At 43.2% G+C, this 10,051-nt stretch overlaps 1 protein-coding gene across 9 annotated transcripts in view; it reads right to left on the bottom strand.

Annotated features, from left to right (window-relative positions):
• Positions 1–5,197, bottom strand: part of LOC309706314 (band 4.1-like protein 1) — a 102,134-nt gene extending 96,937 nt beyond the window's left edge. For 4 of the 9 annotated variants that reach the window (XM_082532697.1, XM_082532698.1, XM_082532696.1 and 1 more), the window contains exon 1: positions 4,924–5,197. The gene's annotated coding sequence lies outside the window, so the exon portion shown is untranslated. The remainder of the gene's footprint in view (positions 1–4,923) is intronic. The other 5 variants (XM_082532703.1, XM_082532702.1, XM_082532701.1 and 2 more) reach the window with 2 other exon arrangements.
• Between the last annotated feature and the right edge of the window lie 4,854 nt (positions 5,198–10,051).

A 10,051-nucleotide genomic window follows, 5' to 3' on the forward strand; every position in this document is an offset into this window, starting at 1 on the left:
GGGGACGACCAAATAAGTGTCGACATTGCTGCTGGCAACCCCAAGACAGACTGTGAAACAATGATGTTCCAGTCTGAACCCTAATAATATTCTGACAGGACTGCAGTGGATGCTACAATCTGATGAGGCTTAATTCGATCCCCATTAAAAAAACAAATCACGCAACCACTGCAATTATGTTGTCAGACTCAGTGGCAGTAATGTTGTGTTATCTATCCTCTTTTGTTTTTTTTCCCCAAATCAAGCTGACAAAAGAGTGTGTAAAACAGGAGAAGATTCCCTCTCTGTGCATATTGGCTAAACAAACACACATCTGCAGAGTGCTGCAGGTACTGCTGTACCTCTAAAATTACAGCTGTATCAGCCCACAATCAGTAACACAGTACTACTCATCTCTTATCAGGTATCAGGCATTAGACACACGGTGTGTAGGCTATGCTCGATTTGCATGTGAAAGTAGTCAGCATTCTAGTCAGCATAGGCTTGAGATTGGACAAAAATGACATCTTCCCAGTAGCAAAGCCAAAGTATCTTGATTGTGCCCCTTGTGGCTGGTTGTATTATAGGTCATAAATACCTCTCTCTATTGAGCCGATGAGACATGAGAAAATAAATCCCCAAACATGATCTCTTACATATCAGATTCACGTTATTATAGAGCTCTCCTTGGATTTTTTAGCAGCCTTTAGGCTTTTTTTCTTTCATCTGTCTGAAAGAACAACACTATAGAGTCACTAGTAGACAGTTGTGTGCTCTTATTTTGAAAGTTCAGTCACTACTAACCATTTACCTATTCACGTGGTCCTTGATATCCTTCTCCTGTCTGATAACCCGTGGACGTGAGAATGCTAGACGTCGCTCTGACCTGGAGATCAGCTGTGAGCTGCATGGCCACTCACTCAATCTAGCAGGTGGGGAATGGCTTAATGTGCCACTATGGTGCACTCGCTGAGAGGCAGCTGCAGTCCACGACCTTGGAGTTGGAGTACAGAGACTCACTGAAGAGGAAGATGGCATTACTGATTCAATATTTGTCACATACTATTTCCCATTTAACATTGTTGCTCAAAAGCACATTTCAACCAATAATTTGTAGCTTGCACGTGAGCTCCTGCCAGACTACTTTCTCCACAATAGAATCCAAATCAAAAACACTGCAAATTAAGGGCTTCTTATTATATACTTCATGTCAAATTTTACTTTGCATCATTTATTTGATATTATAAAGCATCTGATGTTGTCACGACTGACAGCAGTGATTGACAGCTGCTCTGAACTAAGTAGTTACAAAGTAACTGTCAGACCAACGTTCAGAAATTGTGCTGAACATCAAACTGCACTTAATAAAACTCTGAGGGATATGTGGCATTTTCACCATTCTTAATCTTCATAAGAACTATCGCCCAAATGATTTATGGGGTGTTGATATTATCATCTGATTAAAGCTATTTGCTGATCTGGGTGACTGATAAATGAAAATGTAAAACGCAAAGAAGAAACTGAAGAAACACCCTTCAACCATGTTCTGAGTGTTGACATTGCATATTTTGTCCACCAGTGGGCACTCCCTGTTCCCTACAAACAACAACGAGCTGATCCGAGCACAGTAAATGCGCGTAAATTAGTAAATAAATAACTACACAAAATAAATGCTAGGAAAATGCACTTTGATGTTTGTGTGTAAAAGCAAAATAACATCGCTAACTATCGATATCGCTCTTGAAACACTGTAATCATGGTTCTATATAGAACATCTTACACATCCTCTGATGATGGAATTTGCATCACTTGAACCCTTGCAGACTCACTGATAGGAAGCACCACTAGCATGAAGCTATCTGACGTACTCCATGTCTGAAAACGTAGGAGAGTTAGCACCGCTTTCCATTTGCTGCTTCTGGTTTGAATATTTTGTTTTCATTAACTTTATTATTTTGTAATAATGAATCACAACAGCAATGCTTTTACATTTCAATCTCAGCTTATTTGCTTTTACTTGTGGGTGCAGCAAATCTTTTCATAATGAGAAAGGCACAAATGTCTCCAAATGAGGATTGAGACGACTCTTTGTGCAGTTTTTTTTTTTAATAATGACAGTCATGCTTGTGGTAAAGCATGGCTCAAAGAGTTGGCAGTTCGTCCTGTAACCGGAAGGTTGCCGGTTCGAGCCCCGGCTCGGACAGTCTCGGTCGTTGTGTCCTTGGGCAAGACACTTCACCTACCGCTTACTGGTGATGGCCAGAGGGGCCAATGGCGCGATATGGCAGCCTTGCTGCAGCCTTGCTGCCATATCAGTCAGCGAGGCTGACTGATCGCCCCTGTCAGTCTGTCCCAGGGCAGCTGTGGCTACAACTGTAGCCTCCACCAGTGTGTGAATGTGAGAGTGAATGAATAGTGGAATTGTAAAGCGCTTTGAGGGTCTCGAAAAGCGCTATATAAATGCAATCCATTATTATTATTATTATTATTATTATCATTATTAAATGATAACTAATGATCAGATCCGTAATCTATGAATACACAAACTTTTGTCTTCCACATCACGTCTTGCGCATGCATACATTGTGCGCCCTTGTGGAGGAGAAATGCAATTTGAATGCAGCCCCACTATTGGTGAAAACAACTACACAGAGAAGCATCTACAGAATGCAAACACTGAACAGCTCAAAGAATCACAGCCAGAAATATCGATGCTGTTACACTGAAGGTTGATGCATCCATGCTTTTGAAGATTATAACACTGAAGGTTAGAGAAGGAGGCATTTAGATGAGACGGGTAGGGTCGGGGTCAGGGTAGTCTACACAAACACAGAAGTGCAAATACATTTCTGTGTGCGTGTGTGTGTCTGGGATCGGTCCCTGGAGTTCAGCAGGCAGGAAGAGACGTGACCACACTGGCCAAGCTACAAAAACACGACGGGTCAAAAAACATTTAGCTAGGCCAACAGCAATGACAGCCAGAGTGCAGGACACGCACGCACACACACAGACCCACACAGCCTTGGTGCCTTGTTTATTAATGTTTGTAACATCAGGGTGACCCTGCATAATTATGCAGCATTCCATGTTCCTGTACCAAATGCTAAAGAACATGCAAACTAAAACACGGCTGAAGGAAGATTTGTACTTTATTCCTCCTCTGTGGCTCTGAGAAGCAAGTAACTGCCCTCTTTTTCCAACAGAGACGTAACACTGAAATAAGAAATGGCTGAGTTCATCCGCAAGTGCCTCCAAAGAGACACAGAGGAGAGGAGGGCTGCTTCAGATGCCTCATACAAACTCATTTGAATTGCAAATGTTGTTAGGCAGCATGCTGGGCTGTGAAATCCCAGCAGTACCCTCAGGCATCACGCACAAACACCGACGTGTGCACATCAGTAGCGAAACTTTGTGTGTACACTACAGTAAAAAAGACAAGACACAGAGAATCGTTGAGTTTGGAGCACTTTCCCATGTCTGAACGTCGTATGATCGCAATTTGATGCAAAAATAATGATGAGCTAGCAGTGCAGAAACTGGTGCTGAGATGAGGTAATGGCTCCCCTGCAGGTAGGAGGCGTGGGGGTGGGGGTGTTTGGTGAAGGAAAAGAAGAAGAAGAAGGAGGAGGAGAAGAAGCATCAGGTGATGCTCGGAGGGAGGCTGGCTGGCAGGCTGATTAGGCAAGGCTGACACAGCAGGAGCAGGAGTGTGTCCGATGTTAACGACATAGATGCGGTGTGACAGCAGGCCTGCCAGCTGAGGCTGACGGTGCATGTGCGGCCTGAAGAAATGTGTTGACAAAGTGCCATAAGCACACCTGTATGGGGGCAGGGAGCAGGCCAGGAACCCTGCAGAGGGGACTGTCTGACTTGCACAAATTTAAGGATGACAAAATCAATAGGAAGAGGTTATAAACATTTGGAAATATCCCTTTGCATCAGCTGTTAACAACTCAATCGGCATGAAACATCAAAGCTATCAAATGTCATTGGGAAAGCCATGCAAATGCTGAAAGATTCCTACTAAAGCATCCTGAAGGCAAGTCCTTCCAACCAAGTCCACATAACTAGTGAAAGCCAGAGGGCAGGGGGGCGAAGGTGAGGTCACTTCCATAACGTGACCTGCCTCAGTGTTCACCTCTGCGGCCAAACTGCCTTCACAGTTTTCACTAAAGTCACTGTTTCAGGCCACAGCACTGACAGAATCACTCACTGTGGGTTTTACAGCATTAAATGCACTGTACATCCCCTCCACTTTGTTTTGGAAGCTAAATATAACTGCTTTGTGTGGGCAAGCCAGAGGTGTTGATGGGAGGCAACATTGTGCAAGTAACTCCTCTGTGTGTGTGTGTGTGTGTGTGTGTGTGTGTGTGTGTGTGTGTGTGTGTGTGTGTGTGTGTGTGTGTGTATTTGTCAGGGTGGCTGTTGCATAAGTGCTGATGGGTGCATTTGAGAACGAACAGACTTAAACAAGAGAAGATCCAGTTTGCCCTGACAGGCTGAGACACAAACACAGAAGGCGATTTTGTTCTTAAAGCAGCAACTTTTAACTTCAGGATGAAAACATCACGTATATATAAGAGAGAGAGGGAGGGAGGGGCTGCCTGGCTGCAGGCTTGCAGCTCTGATACCAGCGGGCGCAAACAACTCGCTCCTGCCCCTGCTCCATTCCCATAATGTTATTCATCCCTCGGCAGAGGACGGCGCAGGCAAGCGGGCATAGTCCGTGCGCCTTCTACAATGATCGCTTCTACGTGAAGTAGCTGCAGCTTGGATAAAAGCCCCCGTCCCCTCCCGCCCCACTGCAGCACAAAAAGACCGTAACAAGAAGCCGTGATCATACAATTACGTGTGGAAAAGGAAGGAAGCACCAAAGCGCGACATTCAAATAAAAACCAACAGTGTGCTAATTTTTTAAAAAAAAGATGAAGATAGTCAACATACCCTCCTGTCAGACAGACATCCAGGGGAGGACCATGGATGGTGCGGGCCGGGGGAGTTCGGTCCTGCTCCTGCCGTCGCTTCGTGTTTATTTCCCGGTTTAAGGGGAAGGTGGCGCGTGTGTCTGTGTGTTTATGTGTGTGTATGTGTGTGTTGGAGTTTTGCCGGTGAAAGGCGTAATGAGAGAGGGAGGTGGAGGAGAGAGAAAGAGGGAGGGACGCTGTCAGATGCAGGGAGGCAGGCAGGAGGAGGGAGGAAGACACGCTCGGGCACATAGCCTGTACTGTCCGCGTGCTGCTGAGGGGGAAGTGCGCAAAAGAAAGGAAAAAAGGGGAAAAAACCCCGCTGGTGTCAATCCAGCAGGAACATTTTTAAGCCCTCTCTGTCAACAAGTGATCACATCTGAATAAAAAAGCAGGGGAAATGGGGCAGCGAGGTGACACCATCTCTTATTGTTTCCACTGCTGTTACGTTCACGTACCCCTGTGTGCCATGACAATGTGACACATAAACACTTTTAAATGTGTTTCCTTTTGTTTTTCTTTTTTTTTAGACAGCTTCTCGTGCAATCAAATATATAATATGTCTTATAATAAGCCAATATAATAAACCCTAACTGCGCGAGGAGCTGCTCTTATTTCTTGTAGTGTCGTCAGGATGAGGATGGCACAATCCCCTCTCTGATTTCATCACCAAGTCAACAGCTAACAGCACACAGCCTATTGACTCCCTCACTTTTTGCATACAGAAATGATGGGATTTATTGGCCCAAAGGGCAGGGCATCCTTATTCTGCCCCCTCTTGTAAATAAAAATAATGGGAGCGTGTCCATGAAAAGCAATAATACGGAGGTATCAGTTCCCTATTGTGCTTGCTAAATTAACAAGGTAGGCTATTATTTTGAGAGCCCGAGTTAGATATAATTAATCACTGATGAGATATTGCTGAGGCTGTTTTGATTAATCCTTTCCTGTTCTCAGAAACCAGTGCTGCAGTGCTGCAATATGCTGGGAAAGCTAGTGGACAGTATGTGTGTAAGATTGCCATGAGACTCTATACACTATATTTGCTTTCAGGGTTACTAGCAAGGCACACTCCTAAAAACTCTTAGAGTCAGATAATCTAGTACCAAGGTTGCAGTTTGTTTGCCAGGAGGTCGCTGTTCCTATCCCAGTAGGACATTTGTGTTTTTCTGTTAGGATGCCTGGGTCGTCGACCCAGGGTTTTTGAGTTTATGTTATTATTTATAATTTCTAGTTTTTGGTTTCTTTGAGTTCCGTCTTATGGCTTATGTCTCTGTCTTCTTTAGTTGCTCTGTCTCCCCTATCACCTGCATCCCCTTGTCTAGTTCGCGTCTCTATGTATCCTTAGTTCCTATATCCCCGTGTTCAGTCAGTGTTTGTGTCTGCCCTGGTCCCACGTCTCTGTTCCCTCTGTAGTGCCTGCATGTGAGTCTATGTTATGTGTTTCCTGTTTTACTTTGAAGGTCTCTGTCTTAGTGTGTTCAGGTTACGCTTCCTTTTGTCTCTCAGTTCTGATTTGCCCCAGCTGTATTTCCCTCCTGTTATTCATTCCCTGATTACTCCCTCTGTGTATTTAAGCCCTGTGTTTCTCTGTGTCCGGGTCGCGATCTACCGTTTTCTTAGCTGTGTGTTCTGTCATTCCTCTGGTTTAAGTTTGTTTTGAGTTTTTTCAGTTATGTTATATTTTTGAGTACCAAATTAAAGCCTTTTTGAGTTCACGACTGTCTCCGGAGTCTGCACCTTGGGTCCTATTCCTGTCTGCACACAGCGACACCTAACATTTTCACCTTTTGAGTTTTCCCACTCGCTGCTTGGGTTTAGGCTCCAAAAACAAAATGGTTAGACTGTTGATCTGAAAACTGCCAAGTTTGCTCTTGGTGCTAATTGGTTATATTTTTGCACTTAAAACGGTCATGGCTTGGGTTAAAACATGCACGTTCAAACAATAAACATGCTCACTGACACATCAAGAGCAGGAGTAACAGTTCCCTCAGAGCATCAGGGCACAGACGTGAAGGGAAACCTCATGCTTTGACAAAACAGCTCTAAACAATGCACTGGAGAAGAGTCCAGCTTGGACATGACAGTCTCATTAAAGAGCTGGTCAGTATCAAAGAACATGTAGCCTAAATCATTTACCATAAATGTGTTTTTTTCTGTAAAAACCTCATGCCTGCATTACTCTCAACACAACTTAACCACCAACGGCTCCATCCGGGGTATTCTGTGTGTTATGGAGCTAATGAAGCCTTGAGCTGCTAGCCTCAAGCAGAGCAGAGGAACAGATTAAGCTCACTCAAACTCCAAAACCCAGATTTTTTTTTTTATTATTTCATTAGCACAAACTGAGTCGAGACATCTCTTGCATCTATATGTCAGTCTGTGTAGTCTGTGTGTACCACTTCACTACACCTGTAAAGACTTTGATGTGTAATTTTGGTTTGGGCTGCATATTAAAATGAATCCGCTGCCTTACTTTGGAATATGTTTTGGACCTGTGAGCTAAATCTAAATTTAAGACCTTTGTTTTTTCTTTGCACATGACTTTATTCACCTGTTTAATGCAGTGTTTTACCATTTCTGGGCTTTGTTTACAGCAGCAGCAGTGCATTTCAGAGGTTTAAAGTCATTCCACATGCTACAATTAATTTGTGCTCCCAGTACGGTTCTACTTCACTTAGTGGGAATGGTTTGTCACCAGCCTTATTGCATATGCAGTCAAATTCTAATGTTTGAAAGTATCGAGCGTGGCTATATAGTAACAGGTTACTGTGATTATACACTTATTATCTTTAGAACTTGACTGCAGGTGCCCTTATGAGTATCCACTCACTGGCCGCTTAATTAAGTACCCTTTTTTAACCCACTAATGCAAATATCTAATCAGCCAATTACATGGCAGCAATTCAAGACATCCAGGCATGCTGGATTTCAACCTGAGCAACAAAACTGGGGGAAGAAAGGTGAACGCAGCATGGTTGTTAGTGATAGATGGACTGGGCAGAGTATTTCAGAAGCTGCTGATCTAGTGGAATTTTTCTGCACAACCATCTCTGGGGTTGTGTCTGAAACACAAAAAAAGATCCAGTGAGCAGCAGTTCTCTGGGAGAAAATGCCTCGACGATGCCAGTTGTCAGAGGAGAATGGCCAGACTGCTTCGAGCTGATAGGAAGGCAACCGTAGCTCAAAAATAACAACTCAATACAACCGAGCTATGAAGAAGATGACGTCTGAATGCGCAACACTCCCAACTTTGAAGCATGGGAGCACACCGGGGGCCAGTCCTGTCAGCTAAGAACAGGAAACTGAAGCTATAATTTGCATGGCCTCATCAGAAAAACAGAAAACTGGAAAAATGTTCCCTGGTCCGATGGGTCCTAAATATGGGGCAGTATTTGAACGGTTGGGTAGAAATTTGGCGCATACACCATGAAAGCATTGATCCATCTGATAGAGCACCTTTGGGATTTTGTGGAATGAATGATTCACATCATGGATGTGCAGCCAACAAATCTGCAGCAACCGTGCGATGCTATCATGTCAATATGGACCAAAGCCTCTGAGGAATGTTTCCAACACTGTGATCTATCTATGAATGCACTTCTAAATGGAAACAGGGGCGTCCAGCCTGGTAGTAGCAAGGTGTACCTAAAGTAACAGGTGGGTGCCAATCGCTATTTGCTAAAATTTGTGTTGATCTTGACAGTTTTTTAACAATAGCACCACAACTGCTCCATAACATAAAACAAAGCCAGAAGCACTTCAATATTTTATTGAAATAAAGTTAGACATAATTGGTAAATGTTACCTAATCCCTGCTGTAGTACAGTTAAAATCACTGCAATGTTTTGGTATCTTCACAACTAGAAAGTGATGTAATAGGTAATGTAAGATGCTAGGTTTACCATTCTGTAATAATTTTTTGAAATGTTTTCTAAGATACTGATCGATAGATTGAACTTCATGTACAAAAATGTGTACATGTAGTGCTGTGTAGTATCAAAGGGGTTTAGAAGCTTGTTTTTGTTCTGATGCACGCAACCGGGGGGGCAACGCTCGGTCCTTGTTCGTACTTATCCAGTGTTATGTTTCTCCATTTTTTATTCAGCTTTCTCCTCTTCATTTGTAACCCGTCTGTAAATTTATCGTCTTTTCCCAAAGTTGCATCATTAAGACATTTCCACTGAGAGAACTGAATAGTAGATGAGACAGCCTAAAAGTCAGTGAGAGATAAAAGTGTTGTTGCACTTTGAAAACAAGCATGTGTTCTGTGTGAAAGTATTCTGAGGCTGAGAGTGGTTTAAGTGGCTGTGTTCCTCCGTTACTCCAGTTCAAGCCGGCCAGATCTGCATGCACGATGCGCCGAGCTATAAGTCAAAAATGAAATTACTATAAGTGTTTAGCTATTGATCCTTGCCGCTCGCCTCCCCTTAACACACGCAGGATTGTTTAAATTGCGGGTGGACAGATCAATCCGAACTACTTCAAAGGCTGCCTGTTTAATAATGAAGCATCTATCTCCTCTGCAGTGGGAAACATAATGGCTCTTCAGAAGAGAGTGAAGTGAGACGATGGCCTCGGAGGAAAGTGGAACAGACACGGGGATGGACATAGCACACCAGTAATGCATATTCATAGACAATCAGGATGTTAATAAGTTGATCCCGGGCTCCAGTCCCTTGCTTAGAATTTAATTATCCAAACTGGCTGAGTAAGCACAGAAACATGAGTCAGAGCTGCCGGTTGAGGTTCAACCATCACCTTAATGTTCCCTTTGAAACATGAGGTAGCAATTATTCTTTGTAATGATGATCATAATGATCTGCTTTTCATTAACATCTTTATGAGAAACTCTGAAATTGTGGAAAAAGCTGCCAGAATATTTTTTTCTAAAATATTATTTTTAGGGCTATATTAGCAGTCGTGTATTTTAATTCCACATTTCTTCCAAGACTAATTTAAAGTCATTAGAACCAGAAGATTGTCTCAGTTCACCTTGTGCATATTTGTTTTTTAAATGTACTTTTTATAAATCGGTGGCGGTGCTGGAAATTGTTTGCCTGCTTAAATCGCCCTCCTGGGATGAAAAGGGTTTTAAGCTCAGTTCA

This window comes from Aulonocara stuartgranti, assembly GCF_965226115.1.
Source record: "Aulonocara stuartgranti genome assembly, chromosome: 5".
In the NCBI taxonomy this organism is placed as follows: domain Eukaryota; kingdom Metazoa; phylum Chordata; class Actinopteri; order Cichliformes; family Cichlidae; genus Aulonocara; species Aulonocara stuartgranti.